Consider the following 10811-nt stretch of genomic DNA (forward strand, 5'->3'; position numbering starts at 1 on the left):
GTTTCAAAGTAGCCCGACTGGTATAAAGAGAAACTTAAGCTGAATTGGGATCAAGATTAAGGAAATAGAAATCAGTGATCATTTGATAAGAAGCATTTAAATGCAGTTTGTCATGGTCAATATTATCAAAAGGATTGGCCAGTACTTACCATAAAAGGATCAAATCATGACTATTCTGTAACAGCCCCACCTTCCCCTAAGACGAACCAAAGGGGTTAGCGGGCTGCCTGCCCAACTCTCGCCAGGACTAACGGGACCATTCAATACGATCTAAAACGTTCTGAAACATACAAGCGCGTCTAACCAAGCCAAAATCACAGAAATAAAAAAAATGAAAAAAACGAAGCCGACATTAACAATGCCGGACACGTCAAAATCCGGCCGGAATCTGGCCGGATACTAGCCAGAGAGCAATGGCCGGATTTCATTTTTCCTCAGGGCAATCCGGCCAATTTCTGGCCGGATTCGACCCTGTCCTTTCCCGCCAAAATTTTTTCCTTTCGCCGTTTGAAATTCGAATCTGTCCGAAATCCGGCCAAACATCAACAAAGCATATAGACCAAGGAATCACATAACTGTAAGCCCAAATAACATACCAAATACATTTATACATGTACGTTTCCAAATTTACAACTCAAAAAAAAGTGTCGCGCCCCACTTTTTGAAATAGGTGGATGTGTGAGTGTGTGTGAGATATGTATGTGAACATGTGTGAAAGTGAAAAGAAAAGGCCGTGGGATTGAAATGCGACGGTTTGGCCAAATAAAGTTCAAAAAGGGTTTTTTGGATGAAAAATGGAGTCGCCACTTGGTATAGAGTTAGGGTGTACCAAGTCACTCAAAAATGATTTTTTTTGTTTTTGAAAGAAAAAAGTAAACAAACCCTTTTAAAGAACTTTTAGGTCTACGTAACCAAAGAAAGGGATCGGGGGTCACATTTGATAAGGGAGGAGGCAAAGGCAAAGACTAAGGCACTCCCTTACCCTAGCCAAAACTAGTTGCGTGACTTAGCCCCACTTTTCCTAATTATTCTACCCAAAGTATGTATCGCATGTTGGATATGACTAATGGATGCGAAATGGAAAGAAGAATGCAAACCTAAATCTAAAATGTCTCTTGTGAGGCTTTTGGTCCCAACCGCATGAGTTGTGGCGGCCAATAAGGGAAACCCTCATAGAGGTCATGGTTAATGCAAATGAGGATTCAAGTGTAAGTGTGTAAGTGTGAGAAAATAAAGGTGTTTGTGTGTGTAAATGAATGAAAATAGGATAGTAGATACATATAAGTGCAATTTGAGTGCCATTTGTGAGGTAAAAAATAAATAAGTGATAGAAACAGGTGGTGAGAAAGTGTGGATTGAGAAAAGTTCAAGTTGTGATAAAATGTGGCTAAAAGAGTGAGGAGGTGATATGATAAAAATGAAAGTGTATGATCCTAAAGGAATGAATCAAGTCGGGTACGGGAATGACTTCTAATTTCATGACTTTGATTTTCCCTTTGATTAGAAGGAAGAACTAGCGTGCTAAGGCTATTTTGTAGCCACACTCGCTCGTTTTCCTTATCGAAAGGGGACTCTCAAGCAAATGTACCCTATAACTAGCATGAAAATGCAAAAACCTAAGATGAAGGGGAAAAGGTTAGAGGGGCATGCCAAATGCTAAAAAAAAACTAAGGAAAATGCATGAAATGTAGTGAAACATGCAAGTATGAACTAGCAAGGGAAATCCCTAAGGGTCTAGCGTTGGACTAGCCCATATCTATGAATTCCTACTAGCGTTGGACTAGTGGAAAACGGGACAATGAGCCACAACTAGCGTTGGACTAGTGTGGTGACGTACATTCATCCATCCATTCATCCATGACTATAGAAAACAAGTAGACATGCAAATCATCTATAAACACGTAGCACATAACACTTAGCATGCTCGACTAAATGCAAGAGCCTAATAAAGCAAATTAACACATAGCAACAAAAGCAAGCAATGAACCTATTACATTTGCTAACTAAAACAAAAGGGGAAGGGGAAAAATGGACAAAATTGCTCTCCAAGCCCTATCTATTACAAGCCAAGAGGTGTACACATACCCCATAAAAGAATAACTTAATAAAAGCAAAAGTAAATGAACTAAATGAAAGGAATTAAGGAAAAGCAAGGAAAACAAAGTAGACATGCAATTCTCACTTAGCACGTTGGATCACATAGGGGAGAGACAAAAAGATAAAAGAAGTTATACCTCCCTTGGAATGGTGTCCAAATGAAAGAAAAAAAATGGCTTCAAAACAATAAAAAGGTCAAGGTACCACTTTAATTAAGAAAAATTAAAAGAAATGTGCAAAAACAAAGCTCACTTGATCATAAAGCCCCTAAAGCCATGACTTAAGTACAATTGAAACAAAGCATAGTAGTTAATTGAAGTAAACAAGCAATGAAGTTGTAAATTTAAAGCTACCAAGGACCAAATTGAGGACATTATTCAATTGGTTAGGTCATGGTGAAACAAAGAGAGACTTAAGGGGTTAGCATGTAATTTTAGAAGTCATTTTTCATGCATGTTACGTAGAAACAATTTTCTCATTTCTGATTTCCATTTCTCTGCAACCCATTGTGTTTCAACGCCAACCTAAACATTACCAATGAACATCAACCACAAGATACAAACTCTCCAATTATCAATCAACCCAACCATTCCACCTCTCTTGCAAAAAAAATCAAAGCAGAAAATCTGGAATGATAGCTGCCAGAGGTACAGAAAAACAGAATGTAGCAACAGAATGCAGCAGAAACAGAATGCAGCAAGAAATTTTTTAGTGTTCGAACATGATCCAAACATTTCAGCCCCTAAACATACACACCCAACACCCCTTGTCCAATTCCTTTTCAACCAGTACTCCAACACCCCAAACATGCAAACCCAGCTAGCAAAAACGGATGGCCGAAACTTGTATGAGCAGTTGCAGGAAAGCAAACAGCAAAGGGAATGCAAGAGCTTTCTGTTTTGCTGCAAAAAAAATGCAGCTCATACTCACAGGGATGAAATGCCGAAAAAAAAACATTGTACCAAACTCGTCATTCATCAGTCAAACTTACACACAACTTCAAACACAGACCTTAACATAGCCTAAACATGGATGCCTACCCTTATCTATCCCAACCAATAGGAACCGAGCCAAGACAACAAGAAACACAAAAGAAATGCGACATGGTTGGAACCCTGCTTTCCTACTGCTGGTTTCCTTTCATCACAACACTTCTGGTTCATAGTCTAAGCAAAAAACCTGACCCTAAATCTGTTCATGCCGAAAAGGAAAAAGAAAAAACAATCAAAGTTGAAAACTTTTCTGCAATTTTATTGCTAATGCCTGCAATTTTCGTAGCATATCATCCTCACAAAACGAATCCCAACAAAACAAAAACCTATATTCATGCATCAAAGAGACACAAATGAAAGTGACCCAGACTAAAAAATCATGACTGAAAGAAGCCGTAAACAGAAACAGTGGACTTGAAACAAGCACAAAGAACTGAAATGGTAAGATCAATGAACGAAAGGAAAAGAGGAAGGACCTGATCCAGAAAAGCTTGAGGTTCTCAGTGTCTTTCTTTCCTCTCGGCTTCCTCCCTTGTACGAAGCTTGATTGATAAAAAAAAAAAATGGAGTCTTTATTCTCCTTCTCCCCCGCCGCCTATCCTCTAGAGTTTTCTGTTTCTTTCAACCCTCTCCCTTGTTGGTGTTTCTTTTGCTCTCTTCCTTTCTAGCTTTTTCCAGAAATTTTCGGCCTTCAACCTCTCTCCCGTGGCTTTTCTCTTCAGCCATCACCTGAAACTCTATCTCTCTCAGCTTTTTTCTTAAAGCTCCCCTGATACTCAAAACTTCAGCCGACCTCTTTTAAAGTTTTCAGCAGTCACTCCTTTTTTCTTTTCTCAGCCTGTTTTCTTTCTTCCGTCACCCTCTTTCTGTTTCCCTCTTGCTCAGTTTTTCTTTCCGCCGTCAACTCCCATCCCCCCTCTTCTGCTGCTTTCTTTTCCTTTTTATATGAGCCCCCAATCTCCTAAACCCTCACCCCAATGGTGAGGATGAAAGGCTTGCTCTACCTTAAAATCCAGCCCTCCAATGGCATGCGTGACTGTCCTTTGCAAGCTGCGTATTAACGCAGCTTGCATGCCGCGGATCCCTTTTTTTTTTTTTTTTTAAATAACAACTTAACAAAATATAGATAACTAATGAATAAAAAATAACTAATGAAGAAAAAATTAAATACAATGAGCGGAAATAGGCATGAAAGGATAAAAAGGAAATGCTAATTTTCTTTTCTTTTTCTTTTCTCTTTTTTTTCTTTTTTTTCTTTTTTCTCTTTTTTTTTAAGTAATTTAGCAAAATGATAATAAAATTAAGTAAAAACCAACAATTTAATTAACATCAGATAAAAATAAATAAATAAACTAGAAATAATAAACAGCAAAGTTGCAATTTTTATTTTCATCATTTTTCTCTTTTTTTTCTTTCTTTTTTTTTTCAAGAAAACATTGAATTTGAATAAAAACAACTAAAGCATATTTTTGAATGCTTTTCTCTTTTTCCTTTTCGAGAAATTCTATGCTAAAACTCCAAAAATAAAATAATAATAATAACACAAAACTAAAAACTAAAAACGAAAAAGTGAATAAAACTGACACGACAAAAATAAAAAGTAAAAAATAAATAGTAAAAGAAATTACAATAAAATTTTGGTGTCTACAGAAAGGTCGGATCTAAATCCAACTAGGGCTTTGTACATTGAGGAACTATTCAAAATGTGTTTAATCAAGCTCAATTTGGCAACCAAAGTATCAAGGCCTTCCAAAAGGTTTTCAAATCCCTGTAAGGAAAACAAAAGAGAATAGGATGAGCTTTCGCCCAATGAGGTACTTCCACTCAAGCAAGGAAGTTCAGTTAAGCATAAATCCGATCATTCCAAATTCATTCAATAAGAAGCCAACTAAAGTCACATATCAATACAAGTGGTAAAAGGATACGAACGGCTCTCAAGAGCCCATTTCCTCGCTTGTCATCCTTGATCATATCTCATTGACCCTCCGTCAATGTACAAAGAGTAACCAAACATAGACTCCACTTTACCCCATTTCCTTCCACCTCACATACCCCAACCGGGCCCGAACTCCAAACAGTTTAGAATTGGTAATACTCGAGTATACCGGAATCGAGAGTCTCATACTCCAAGATTCCTTATAACAGTCCCCATGGCTCGTCAATTTTCACGACCAAGCCCTTACCGGCTCGATTCAATTGACCACCGATAGGGTTGAGCTCAATGATAACAGCAATGACCATTGGATGCTCGCCCAAACGACACCAATTCAAGTATTTTCATGTATCATTCTAGTAACACAGTTAACAGTCATACAAGGCATAGAGGGTGAGAGTGATCAAGTACACCCTCGCTTTAATCAATATCAACGATTCAACTAAGCATTCAAGGCATCAATTTCAAATAAAACAAAGCCACATAGCAACACCAAGTGAATAGTATACTCACCAAGCAAGCAAAGAGAATTTTTACACTTGTCCACCCGACGAGCGTCTTGGACCACCGTCACGCCCTAAAACATTCAAACAAGCACGATGAGACTCGATTACGTGTCATAAGTTTAAGCTACAAGCCACTAATGTAAAATCAAAGAAACGCATAGATAAAATAAGAAACACTCGGCACTAAGAGTTTAGATAACCCTAAGGTCTCTAATTACCCCTAAAATAATCCAAGTCCAGTAAAACACAAGAAACCCCAATTTGGACAGCATTTCCCCTTAACATTCCAAGTTTCCAACCTACAAGCATTCACCCATACTTTGCAAATGCACTCACCAAAACCGTTACAAGTTATAAACCCTTTTATACCCCTTATTAGAGTCACAAAACCCCTTTAATCCAAGCCAATTCAAGTGCCATATAGAAACCCTAAAAAATCCCCAAATCCAAACCCTAAATCTGAAATTTTCTGCCAAATGCGAAAATTTTTCGCAAACAACCACAATTTAAGCTCTAAAGTGTCACTCTAAACAATTACAAGCCATCATCCATGGCCCAACAATATTAAACATATAAAAATAGAAAAATCATGAATAAATATAAAAATTCACTAATTTCTACAAAAAGTCATGAAATCTTCCACATAATCACATAACTAGCCATCACAAGTCATGAATTCACCATTATTGGAAACAACTAATGAGTCTTCACCCACCATACCTTGATACCTCACAAAAGGTAGTAGCTTAGGTCTCTTGCTTCCAAAACAACTTCACCAACTTCCTCACTCCCACCTATCTAAGGGTTTTTATGAAGTAATTTCAAGTTTGGATGGTTGGATTACAAGATTTGTGCAAGAAATAGAGGATGAAGGTTGAAGTTATCTTTTCTTTCCTCCTTAGAGAGGGCCGGCCAAGATGCTTGCAAATGAAGATGATTTTTGGCAAATTTTGATTTAATTGGTAAAGTGGTGAATAGTGGTTAAAGTCTAAAACTTAATCACCAAGTGACACTTGTCACTCCAATTAATGCATGGCTATCCTTTTGTCCCTCTCACACCAATTCATTTAGTAACCTCTAGTTATCTCTTAACACCTGCTAAATTAATCCCAGTATACAAAACTTAACCTATCTGGCCAAATTTTACCGAACTTTCAGCACTAGTGGGTCCCACGCTCGGTATACACTTCTAAAATCTCATGAACTAACTCATACTAGAAAAATAATTTAAAAATCATATTTACCTGTAAAAATGATTTGAAAAATTTTCCGAATAAAGAAAATATAGAAAAGCGTGCGATCAAATAAAATAAAACCTAGAAAATAAGGAAATTTACGGGTTCTCACACTCTCTCCCCCTTAAAAGAATTTCGCCCTCGAAATTTCTCACCTTGAATCACGAACAGTTCAGGGTATTTCTTTTGCATTTCTTTTTTTACTTCCCAGGTAGCCTCTTCTACCCCATGATTTCTGCACAATATCTTTATCAAAGGAATTTGTTTGTTTCTCAACTCTTTAACTTTCCGGTCAAGCAACTGTACAGGTTTCTCTACATAAGTAAGCGATTCATCTATTTCGATTTCCTCCAGTTGTAAGATGTGAGATGGGTCGGGATAGTACTTCTTAAGCATTGAGACGTGGAAGACGTCGTGAATTCTAGAAAGACTCGGCGGCAATTCTAGACGATACGCTACTGTACCCACTCTCTGGAGAATCTTATAAGGTCCGACGAACCTCGGTTGCAATTTCTTTCCTTTACCCGCCGTGATGCTCTGTAACGGTGTAACCTTGAGGAAGACACGGCCTCCAAATTTTTCCTTCAATTGTCCGCGTAGTTCTTTTGTCGGTTTTGAGCCGTTTGGAGTCTTTGCCGTATCAATTTGACTTTTTCTCGTGCCTCCTCCATCCACAGAATAGCCGTTAGATCCAGGACTTTTCTCTCACCAATTTCATCCCAGTAAATCGGTGACCGGCACTTCCTCCCATACAGTGCCTCATACGGGGCCATTTGTATCTACGAATGGTAGGTGTTATTGTACGTGAACTCCACTAAGGTCATGTATTGACCCTAGTTTCCCCCAAAATCCAAAATGCAGGCTCTTAACATATCCTCTAGAGTTTGGATTGTTCATTCCGATTGCGCATCCGTCTGAGGGTGATAGGTAGGGCTTAGATTGAGTTTAGTCCCTAGAGTCTCTTGGAACTTCTGCCAAAACCTAGATACAAAACAGGGATCTCGGTCAGATACAATGCTCACCGGAGCGCCATGTAACCTTACAATCTCGTCCATGTACACCTGAGCCAATTTGTCCATAGAATACTTCATGTTTACTAGCATGAAATGAGTCGATTTGGTTAATCGATCAACAATCACCCACACGGCATCATGTCCTCGCTACGTTCGCGGCAACCCTGAAACGAAATCCATGGTAACATTCTCCCACTTCCATTCGGGTATCTCAAGGGGTTGTAGTAAGCCTGATGGTTTTTGGTGCTCCGCCTTAACCTGTTGGCAAACGAGACATTTCTGCACGTACAGAGCGATTTCCTTCTTCATATTGTCCCATCAATAGGCTCCTTTTAGGTCCTGATACATCTTATTGCTACCCGGATGGATTGTGTACTTGGACCGATGGGCTTCCTCTAAGATTTCCGTCTTTAACGTTTTATCCCTAGGCACCACCTCAGGACTAAAGTTGAAATCGGTTGATTCCCCTTTGTCTACCTTCTTTCATTATTTCCGCACCATCGAACCCTCCTTTTGAGCTCCTTTAATCCACTCCAGTAGGGTGAAGGTTACCTTAATATTACCAAAAACCACCTTATGACTCCCAAGGCAGGGTTTCCACTCGCAAACGGATTCTAACAAATCCCACTCCTTGATCATTAACCCTGCTACCTGAGTCTTGCGACTTAAGGCATCGGCCACTACATTCGCTTTCCCCAGATGGTAGTTAATAGTGCAGTCATAATTCTCTAAAAATTTCATCCATCGTCGCTGTCTCATATTCAATTCCTTTTGGGAGAAAAGATACCTAAGGCTCTTGTGATCTAAGTACACCTCGAACATTACTGCATATAGATAGTGCCTCCATTTCTTCAGAGCAAAAATAATCACGGCTAACTCTAGATCATGGGTTGAGTAGTTCTGCTCGTGGGGTTTTAACTTCCTAGAGACAAAATATATCACATTTCGATTCTGCATCAGCACATATCCTAGACCTTCCCGTGATGCATCAGTATATACGGCAAACCCATCAATTCTGTTAGGCAAGACTAGAACTGGCGCCATAATCAATCTTTTCTTTAATTCCTGAAAAATCGCGTCGCATTTGTCATTCCACATAAACCGACCATGCTTCTTCGTCAGGTCGGTTAAAGGACCGACTGGTTTAGAAAAGTCTTTGATGAAACGTTGGTAATACCCCGCTAAACCTAGAAAGATACGAACTTCGATGGGGTTTCCTGGTCTCTTCCAATTAGTCACTGCCTCTACTTTTGTCGGGTCAACCGAGATACCCACTTGAGAAATTACGTGCCCTAGAAAGGAAATTTTCTTCAACCAAATTTCGTACTTGCTGAACTTGGCATACAATTGATGCTCTCTTAGGGTTTGTAAGACAATCCTCAGGTGCTGTTCGTGTCCCTCACGCGTCTTGGAGTAGACCAGAATGTCGTCGATAAAGACAACGACGAATCGATCCAGGTAGAGCTTAAAAACCCTATGCATTAAGTCCATGAAGGCGGCAGGGGCATTAGTCAGTCCAAAGGGCATAACTGCGAACTTATAATGCCCGTATCTCGAATTGAAAGCGATTTTCGGAATATCCTTCTTTCTGATCAACAACTGATAATACCCCTGGCGGAGGTCCAGTTTCGAGAAGACCACTGCTCCTTGCAACTGGTCGAACAGCTCATCGATATGGGGCAGTAGATACTTATTTTTAGCCATGACATTGTTCAGACCCCCGATAGTCGATACACATCCTCAAACTTCCGTCCTTTTTCTTCACAAATAGTACAGGGGCTCCCTATGGAGACCCGCTCTCCTGAATGAACCCCGCTCCAAAAGATCTTGTAATTGTAATATCAGCTCCTTAAGCTCCGCAGGGGCCATCCGATACGAAGTTTTTGAGATAGGCGAGGTTCCCGGTAGCAAGTCAATCTTGAATTTTATCTCTCTCTCTCCGGAGGCAAAGATACTAACTCATCAGGAAACACGTCCGGGTATTCCCTTACTATGGGCACGTCCTCCACCTTTAACTTATCCATGGGGGTGTTAATTAGAAAGGCTAAAAATCTTTGCGCCCCTCTATTTAGCAGTTTCCTAGCCCGAATGTCCCCGATCAAGGCGGATGAGGCTAACCTTTCCCTTATATCTAATTTTAGGGTCGCCTCCTCGAGAATGCGGAACTCCACCACCTTCATTTTGCAATGTAGTTGGGCATTATACCTGGCTAACCAGTCCATACCCAAAATCACATCATACCCCTTGATGGACAGGCTAATCAAGTACCCTAACAATCTTCACTCTCCTACCCAAACCTCACAATCCTTATAAACCAGACTAGTAACCAAACAATGATCTCCCGTAGGCGTACTTACTTCTAGGTCGTAAGGTAAACTAGCATGTTTTATGTCAATGCCACACATGAAATTAGGATTAACAAAGGAATGAGTGGCACCAGGGTCTACTACAACCTTTATAAAGCGGTGGAATATAGGGATCGTACCTTCTACGATCTCAGAGGAATCCGGGACCTGCTGGGGCTCTACCGAGTATACGCGAGCCGCGACTTTAGGTTTCGTCCCATCTCCCTTAGTTGGTCCAGTGTTGGTCTTTGATGGTGGTTGACTCCCCTTTCCATCTTTCTTTAGGATTGGGCAGGTGGCAATGTGAGAACCCGTAAAAACCCTAATTATTTTCCTAGGGTTTTAGTTCCCTTAATTGCATAATTTTTGCATTTCTGGCTTGGAAATATTATCTGGGTGGATTTTATGAGCAATTATAATTTTTAGATGATTTTTCTAGCATTGGTGAGTTTTTAGAAAATTAAGAATATATATTGGACGTGGGACCCACTAGTGCGAAAAGTTCGGAAAAATTCGGCCAATACGGTTAAGTTTCGGATACTGTGTAAAATTTATCGGGTGCTAAGAGATAAGTAGAGTGTGTGAAATGATTGATGTGAGAGAGAAAAGAAGGATAGGAATGCATTAATGAGAGTGACAAGTGTCACTTTCTCATTGGGTGAATTTTAAGATTTACTATTCACAATTTTG

This window comes from Coffea arabica, chromosome 2c (genome assembly GCF_036785885.1).
Source record: "Coffea arabica cultivar ET-39 chromosome 2c, Coffea Arabica ET-39 HiFi, whole genome shotgun sequence".
NCBI lineage: Eukaryota > Viridiplantae > Streptophyta > Magnoliopsida > Gentianales > Rubiaceae > Coffea > Coffea arabica.